Raw genomic sequence first — 9548 nt, forward strand, 5'->3', positions numbered from 1 at the left:
GATAGTTCCAGTATTTCAGAAATATCCACAGCAGGTAGATTTACTTGTTCTATCTGAGGGGTCCCTTGAGGCAGGTAATATGCCCTAGTGCATACAGGAAATGAAGATTCAGGAATTTTTAAAATATCTTTCATATAGGTTTTAAACAAATCTATAGGCGAAATTAATCTCACCACTGGGAAGTTAATTACCCTCAAATTTAACATTCTCAAATTATTTTCTACTTTCTCCAGTCTTCTCTCCATGGCGTTTTCTGATTTCATAGTGTTCTGTTGAATAAACTCCATTTTTTTAAGGTTTTCTTCCTGATCATGGATCTTATTTTCCAGAGTCCCAATCTTTATAGTGTTCCCTTGAACTTGCGTTTTTATTTCAGTCATAGATTGGGCTATCGACTTCAAAGCAATGTCTATTGCCTTTAAAGCATACCAAACTTTCCCAAGGGTCACATCCTCAGGTTTCCCAATATTTATTTCCAGTTGAGGGGTTTCTTTACTTGACTCACCCCTTTCCTGCAGTGCTGCCGTTTTGATGGTTCTCGCTGATCTTTCTGCGAAACGGGTCGTCTGCTCTCCTCCACCGCCCGTCCCCGAAACTGCTCCAGCCTCGTCACTCTGAGGGGTGTACACACTCTCTCCTTCCACCCCTAGGTCCTCCGAAGACGATTCCTCCGGCGCAAATTGCAACACGCCTGGAGTCTCCTCGGGCATAGAGTCAGCTGTGCTTCTCGGTGGTGCAGGCTTGGTCGGCTCACCGGGGCTCAGTGTCACATCCGGGGTCAAGGAGGGGTCCGCTCGTTCACCGGACTCCACTCCAGCGACCAGCCCTTCTGGCGTTCCTGTTGCTCCTGAAAAGAAGCCTTCAATCCGTGGCTGGTAAGGGTCTATGTTCGGGGAGCTCGTAATGGTCCCCCGAACTTTCCCCTTACGTTTGGTGTGAGGCATATTTTATCCGAATTTAGCCAAGATAAGAAAAACGCCACGGAGCTCTCTTCTTTAGCGTCCTACCTGGCGGCCATCTTGCCAGCCCAGAGTATTTCTGTCAAAATTTCTAGAACTTTATGCCCCATTGGTCATGTGCAGCCTGGCATGATTCCAAGTAGGAGCATCTCAGTCTACTTTTGGGGAAGACAACTCCAACGAGGCAGGCAAGCTTCATAAGAACTGACATCTTGCTGTCCCCTCAGAGAACACCTGTTACAGGTAAGCAACTCTCATTTTCATATTATATCCCCCTTACATTCATGCCAACAAATATACTACAACTAGACACCCATACACACCCTATATCTCTTAGTGTTACGATCGTGGATTCCTGAGCCGAGGCGGAGTTTGCACGAACTGCGAGGAGGATCCCAACAGGTCCCCACAGTTGGCTAGCGAGGCTGGGGAGGGCCTGAGACCCCGCTGGGGCTTCACCTTTACCAGCCCTCGTTCTCCACAGGTTGAGCCCTTGGGTACCGGGGCCGGCTGGACTTACGTGGGGTCTCAGGTGCGGAACGTCTCATGGTCCCGGTGGAAGTGTGGGTCAGGCAGTGAATCTCGAAGTCCGTGGTCCAAGCATGGGTCAGGGCAGGCGGCGAATCCCGTCCGTGGTCCAAGCAAGGTTCAAGGGTCCAAAGGGTCAGGAACTCGGAAACTGGAACAGGATCCTCCAAAAACAGGAGCAGGAAGCCAAGGCAAGGTCTGGAAGCAGGCCTTGCCTAGATATAGGCAGAGGTCAAGAGGGTGGAGCCGGGGCAACTCCTGGCGAGGTCCCTTTAATTGGAAATGAGTGGCGTGCCCCTAAGGCTGCCATATCCTGCCCATGATAAGTATTCCCATCTTTGGCCTTTTCTCCTGATGTTCAGGATTTCTCAGTCTTAGTACGTAGTCTCTTCTTCCGTGGAGACTGCAGGAGTCTTGGGAGGCTTCCGAGAAGGCCATGACAACACCAGAGGCTTTAATAGCGACGCGTGGAAGGAGTTATGAACTTTCAGAGAGAGTGGTAAGCAAAGCTGGTATGTGACAGGTCCTAGTTGTAGGAGGATGGGAAAGGGCCCAATGAAGCGTGGTGCCAATTTCATGGACAGAACCCTCAATTGAATGTGATGGGTGCTGAGCCACACCTTTTCTCCTCGGCGGAACTGTGGAGCCAGTTGAAGGTGACTACCAGTGAATTTCTTGGCCAATTGGGCAGCCTCTTGGATCATTTGCTGGGTGTGGGTCCAAAGTTCCTTTAATTTTTCTGCTGTCATCTGGGCAGCCAGGGAGAGGATGACTAGAGGTAGAGGCAAGGGCAGAAGTGGCTGCTTTCCATAGCCTATTTGAAAGGGTGAAGCCCCAGTTGTGGTGCAAGGGTGCTGTTACATAGTCGGCGGATTTTAAAAGCCCTGCTCGCGAAAATCCGGGCAGATTTACGCGAGCAGGGCCTTGCGCACCTATTTTCCATTGGCCGCCGGCGCGCGCAGAGCCCCGGGACGCTCGCGTGTCGGGGGCGTGTCGAGGGGGCGGGACCCGATGACGCGGCGTTTTGGGGGCGGGACGCGGTGTTTCAAGGGCGGGCCCGGGGGCGTGGTTTCGGCCCGGGGCGTTCCGGGGGCGTGGCCACGCCCTCTGGAACCGCCCCCGGGTCAAGTCTCGGCGCGCCAGCAGCCCGCTGGCGTGCGTGGATTTACGTCTCCCTCCGGGAGGCGTAAATCCGTGGATAAAGGTAGGGGGGGGGTTTAGATAGGGCCGGGGGGTGGGTTAGATAGGGGAAGGGAGGGGAAGGTGAGGGGAGGGTGAAAGAAAGTTCCCTCCGAGGCCGCTCCGAAATCGGAGCGGCCTCGGAGGGAACCGTGATAGGCTGCGCGGCTCGGCGCACGCCGGCTGCCCAAAATCGGCAGCGTTGCGCGCGCCGATCCAGGATTTTAGAAGATACGCGCGTATCTTATAAAATCCAGCGTACTTTTGTTTGCGCCTGGTGCGCAAACAAAAGTACGCGAACGCGCTTTTTAAAAAAATCTACCCCAGTATGTTTAGTGAATCCCTTCGTAGACAGTCTTACCTTAACTCATGGTATCAGCTGACAACTGTCAGAGAAAGTCCAAAGCCCATCCGAGGTCGTGACAGGCAGCAGGCAAACACAGTCCAAATCCAATCAGAGGTCGTGACAGGCAGCGAGCAGAAAGTAACATACAGTCCAATTCTGAGCAGGCAACAGGGTCAAAATCCAATCCGGGGTCGAGGCAGGCAGAGAAGGTCCAAGGCAGTCTGAGGTCACAAACAGAAAAGAAACAAAGGAAATGCAGGGGGAGCACCAGCACAAGCAAGCCTATAGCTGAGACAATGCTGTGCTGGGCTCAGGGGTTTAAATCTCAGATGTTCACACGCAAACGCAGGAACTTCCGGTCTTGCCGCGAACACGTCAGAGAGGGGGAAGAGCATGGGCACGTTGAAAGTCGGCGCGTGCTGCCACCGACAGAGTCTGCTGCACTGCGGATCAGAAGCCTGGACCTGCCACCACTGACGGGTAACAGTACCTCCCTCGCAAAGGTCCTCCCTATGGCTACTGGAATGAGGTTTAAGAGGAAAATGTCGATGAAACTGTTGGAGTAGACAAGGTGCCTGGACATTACAAGTAGGCTCCCATGAGTTCTCCTCTGGTCCATAATTTTTCCAGGAAATTAAATACTGTAGAACTCCCCTAGATCGTCTGGCGTCCAAGATTTCTTTAACCTCGTACTGTGTGTCATCTTGAATTATAGAGGGAATGAAGAGCTTAGTCCTCCTGGAGGGCCAAGGCAAAACTGTGGGTTTAAGCAATGAAACATGAAACACATTATGGATGTGTAAATTGGAGAGTAACTTTAGTTTAAAAGTGACTTCACTGACTTGTTTCTCAACAGGAAATGGTCCAACAAACCTGGGAGTGAATTTAAGGAATGGTGTGCGTAATCTAAGGTGCAGTGTGCTCAACCACACCAAATCCCCTGGCTGAAGTTGTGGACCCACTCTCCTGCGTTTGTCAGCTTGTTTTTTAGCTTTACTGGAGGCCTGTTGTAAAAGACATTGTCTGTCTCCAAAGCTCTGGCATAGATTGGATGGTTTGTTCTACAGCTGGGCAGGAAGAAGGTGTAGTAATGGGAAGGGGAATTTGAGAATGTCTCCTGAAAACTAGAAAGAAGGGTGATGATCCTGAAGCCTGAGTTACATGATTATTTTGACAAATCTCAGCCCATGGTAACAGAGATGCCCAATCATCCTGTCGTTGGTTCACGTAGCTACATAAGAAAGTCTTGAGGGACTGATTGGTGCGTTGAGCCAAACCATTCAATTGAGGGTGATAGAACTAAATTTCTCCTCAGCCTATTTGAAGCTTTTTACAGATATTCTTCCAATAACGAGCCGTAAATTGAACTCCTCTGTCAGATACAATACTAGAGGGCAAACCATGAATTCGAAAAATATGTTGTAGGAAAAGTCAAGCTAATTCTGGAGTAGACAGCAGTCCCAGAAGGGGGATGAAATGAGCCATCCTAGAGAATCAATCAACCACGACCTAAATGACCATATTTCCCTCAGAAAGAGGAAGTTTGGTGATGAAATCGGTGGCTATGTGGTGGACCCACATAGGTTTATCTGGAACGGGGAGTGGTTGTAAGAGTCCAGACGGTCGTTGTTGCAGAACTTTTTGAGCGGCACATGTAGGACAAGATTCCACATAACTCTTAACGTCTGACTTCCATTGTGGCCACTAATAAAAGCGGGAAATAAGGTTCTTAGTCCTGCAAATACCAGGATGTCCAGAAAAATAAGCATCATGAGCCCATTGTAAAACTCTTTGTCTTAAGTGCTTCGGCACCACCGTTTTCCCAAGTGGAACGATAAAGGTAGCTGCCAACATTATTTGAGCTGGGTCTATGGTATGACGGGGAGGCTCAGGGGAATCATCAGGTGGAAAACTCAGAGAGAGCATCAGCTAGCAAATTTTTCTCGGCAGGCCTAAAGTATACCTTGAAGTCAAATCGACTAAAAAAAAAGTGCCCATCAGGCCTGTCGTGGATTCAAACGTTGGGCCCGTGATAGGTAAGTGAGGTTTTTATGATCAGTGTAGAAGTTAATGGTATATTTAGCCCCTTCTAACAGATGATGCCACTCTTCAAGTGCAGCCTTGATAGCTAATAACTCGTTCTCCAATCGCACAATTCTTTTCTGCAGGAGAAAACTTCTTAGAAAAATAAGTGCAAGTGCGGAGTTTCCCTGAGTCAGATGGTTGTAACAAAATAGCTCCAACGCCGAGAGCCGAAGCATCCACTTCTAGAAAAAATGGCTTGGTGAGATCAGGGCATTGCAGACAAGGATCCTTTATAAATTCTTCTTTTAAATGTTGAAATGCGTGAAGGACTTCAGTAGGCCCCTCACGAGTAGGCGCTCCCTTCCTAGTTAAGGCAGTCAAGAGTGCCACCAGTGTAGAATATCCAGAGATAAACTGGCGGTAATAGTTGGAGAAACCTAAAAATCGTTGCAAGGCCTTAAGCGCGACTGGTTGGGCTCACTCCACAATAGCTTTAAGTTTCTCAGGATCCATACAAAGTCCATCTTGAGACACAATATATCCCAGAAAGGGTAATTCTTTTTAATAAAAAGACATTTCTCTAACTTAGCATATAGCTTGTTATCTCAGAGGTGTTGAAGAACTTGTCTAACATGGACCTGATGTTGCTGCTCTGTTCTGGAAAAAATTAGGATGTCATCAAGATATACAATAACATGAGAATATAGCAGGTCCCAAATCTCATTGATCATGTTTTGAAACACTGCTGGGGCATTACATAAACCAAAATGTATTACTCGGTATTCATAATATCCATCACGAGTGTTAAAAGCGATCTTCCACTCGTCACCTTCTTGTATGCGGATTAAATTGTAGGCCCCCCTAAGATCTAATTTAGTGAAAATTTGAGCTCCTTTCAGTCAATCAAAAAGTTCCGAGATTAAAGGAATGGGGTATTGATTCTTCTTGGTAATGGCATTCAATCCTCTGTAATCAATACATGGTCGTAGAGACCCATCCTTCTTGACAAAAACAAATCCCGCACCTGCAGGAGAATATGACGGTCTAATAAAACCTCTGGTTAGATTTTCTTGAAAGTATTGATTCATGGCTTCAGACTCTGGTTCAGATAAGGCATAAACCCTTCCTCTGGGAGGACTCTTACCAGGGAGTAATTCTATCTCACAGTCGTAAGAACAATGTGGTGGTAGTATTTCAGCTTGTTCCTTACTGAAGATGTCAATGAATTTAGCAAACTGGGGTGGTAACCTGGAAGGAATGAGAGTGGAACATGAAATAGTGGAGCTGGTTGGAAGAACTTTCAACAAACAGTTCCGACGACAGTCCGTACTCCAACTGGCCAATTGTAATGTTCCCCAATCAATCTGGGGTTGATGTTCTCTTAGCCAAGGTAAGCCAAGTATTACCTGGTTGACAGAAGAGGGAACCACATATAATTGAATAGTTTCTTGGTGTAACAGGCCAGTTATCTTAATGGGCAGGGTAATCAGGGAGATCTTATCTCCTAACGGCTGGCCCGAGACTGAAGATACAATAAGTGGATTCTCCAAGCGTACTGTGGGAATATGGTATCGATGTACTAGATCCTCCTCGATAAAATTTCCTGCGGCCCCGGAGTCCAAAAAGGCTTACAGATGAATAGTGACCCCTTTGCTTACTATCGACACTGGTATCAGAATTAGAGGACAGGGCATGGCTGGACTCAGGGAGGCCTCTCCCACCAACCCTAGACCCGTGAGTTTCTCGCTTTATTCGGGCACTTATTTGCAAAATGCCCTGCTCCTGCACAATAGAGACAAAGATTAAGTAATCTTTGGCGTTCTCTCTCCCCTGGTGTTAATCGGCAATGGTCAATCTGCATAGGTTCCTCAGATATTGCTTGTGGTTCTGGCACTTTCAGAATCGTGAGAGGACGTTGGAAGGCAGGAGCCAAGCGAAAGGTTAGTCTTTGAGTGTGCGTTCACGAGCCCTTTCCTGGAAACGTAGATCTAGTCAAACCGCTAATCATATTAGTTCCTCAAGGTTTTCTGGAGGCTCTCGGCCTGCCAACTCATCCTTGATGGTCTCAGAGAGTCCTTGTCGAAATATAGCAGTCAGACTGTCCTCACCGCAGTGAAGCTCAGTGGCCAGAGTACGGAATTGAATGGCATACTCTCCAACAGACCGGGTACCTTGACGAATCTGCAATAGATCTGCCGCCGCCGAAGCTGAATGCCCAGGCTCATCAAAATCAGACGAAAGTCTTTTAGAAAATGTTCCAAGTTATTAAGAAGAGGATCATCTCTCTCCCAAAAGGGAGAGGCCCAAGCCAGGGCTGGTCCTTCTAAGAGGGATAATATAAAGGTGACTTTAGTTTTGTCTGTGGGAAATGATGAAGGCTGGAGCGAGAAATGCATTCGACACTGATTAATAAATCCTTGACACTGCTGAGGATCTCCGTTGAAGCAAGATGGCGGAGGTAATCGTATCGGGGAAGACTGTGTTGGAAGCGCTGAGGTCGTAACGGAAAGTGCATTCATTCGAGCAGCCAACCTTTCTAAAACTCCTGTGACTTGATCCAAAGCCCTTTGTTGCTGCTGGATTCGTGTAGCCAATCCAGGAATGGCTTGTAGCGCTGTCAGATCTCCAGGATCCATGGCCTCAGCTAACTGTTACGTAGCATGTTTAGTGAATCCCTTCGTAGACGACAGTCTTACCTTAACTCGTGGTATCAGCTTACAACCGGAAGAGAAAGTCCAAATCCAATCCGAGGTCGTGACAGGCAGCAGTCAAACACAGTCCAAATCAGAGGTCAAGGCAGGCAGCGAGCAGAAAGCAACATACAGTCCAATTCTGAGTAGGCAGCAGGCACAGGGTCAAAATCCAATCCGGGGTCGAGGCAGGCAGCAGGCAGAGAAGGTCCAAGGCAGTCCGAGGTCACAAACAGCAAAGAAACAAAGGAAATGCAGGGGGAGCACCAGCACAAGCAAGCCTGTAGCTGAGACAATGCTATGCTGGGCTCGAGTTTAAATCTCAGAAGTTCCTGCGCAAACGCGGGAATGTCCGGTCTTGCCTCAGACACGTCAGAGGGGGCAGAGCTTGGGTGCACTGAAAGTCAACACGTGCTGCCACCAACAGAGTCAGCCATGCCATGCTATGGAAGCCCGGACCTGCCGCCGCTGATGGGTAACAGGTGCGAGCTATGGGAGAACTCTGCCCAGGGAAGCAGCAAGGCCCAATCATCCTGGCGAGTGTTGACGTAAACTCTCAAGAATCGTTTCAGAGCTCGATTAGTGTGCTCTGCTTGCCTGTTCGCCTGGGGATGATAGGCAGTGGTGTAGTCAAGGGAGACATGAAACTTCTTGCAGAGGTTCTGTCAATACTTCGCAGTGAACTGAGGTCCACAGTGCGAGTTGATGTGCAGGGGAAGACCATGGAGCCAAAAGATGTGTTGGACGAACAACTGTGCCAGTTCGACTGCTGAGGGAAGGTAGGCTAGGGCTGTAAAATGAGCCATTTTGGAAAAACAGTCTACCACTACCCATATGACCGTGTTGCCTCTAGAGGCAGGCAGATTCATGATGAAGGCCGTAGATACGTGTGTCCACGGTTCTTTGGGAGCAGGAACAGTCTGCAGTAAGCCCCAGGGTTTCCCCACCGGTGTCTGCTGCTGGGCGCAAACGGGGCAGGAGTCCCCGTATACGTACACGTCTTGGCGCATCCCCGGCCACCAGTAATATTGTTGCAGCAAAGACAAGGCCCAGGCCCATCTGGGGTGCCCCACGGTTCGGGAGTCGTGGCCCCATTTTAGGACCCTGTTACGGAGTCTTTGAGGGACGATAGTCATGCCAGGCAGAACAGTCTATGCAGGGTCTATGATATGTTGCGGTGGTTCTTTGTGGTCCTCTGGGGAGAACGAGTGGGATAGCGCATCCGCTCGGAGGCTTTTAGCCGCGGGCCGGTAGCAGATTTCAAAGTCAAATTGTGTAAAGAACAGGGCCCAGTGGGCTTGGCGAGGGTTAAGGCGCTGGGCTTTCTGTAAGTGCTCAAGGTTCTTGTGGTCTGTGTAGACCGTGATTTGATGCTATGTACTTTCCAGCCACTGGCGCCATTCCTCGAGGGCCAGTTTTATTGCCAGGAGCTCTTTATCACCGATGGCGTAGTTGTGCTGAGCCTGGTTAAATTTTCTGGAGAAGAAGGAGCAAGGGTGCAGGGTCCCAGACAAGTGTTGACTAAGCACCGCCCCCTACCCCTTCAGCGGAGGAGTCTACCTCGAGTATGATGGAGCTCTGGGGTCCGGGTATCGAAGACAGGGCTTGTGCAGAAAGGCCTCCCTCTTTAAGCACCCAGAAGGCCTCTAGAGCGTCGACTGGCCAGTCTTGGACATTGTTCCCCTTTCATGTCAGGGCCATGAGGGGCGCGGCCAACCTGGAATAATCTTTTATGAAGCTGCGATAATAGTTTGCGAAGCCCAGGAATCGTTGAAGGGCTCGTAACCCGCGGGATCACAGCCATTCCCGGATGCTTCTCAG

Source organism: Rhinatrema bivittatum, chromosome 3, assembly GCF_901001135.1.
Source record: "Rhinatrema bivittatum chromosome 3, aRhiBiv1.1, whole genome shotgun sequence".
NCBI classification, from domain to species: Eukaryota; Metazoa; Chordata; class Amphibia; order Gymnophiona; family Rhinatrematidae; genus Rhinatrema; species Rhinatrema bivittatum.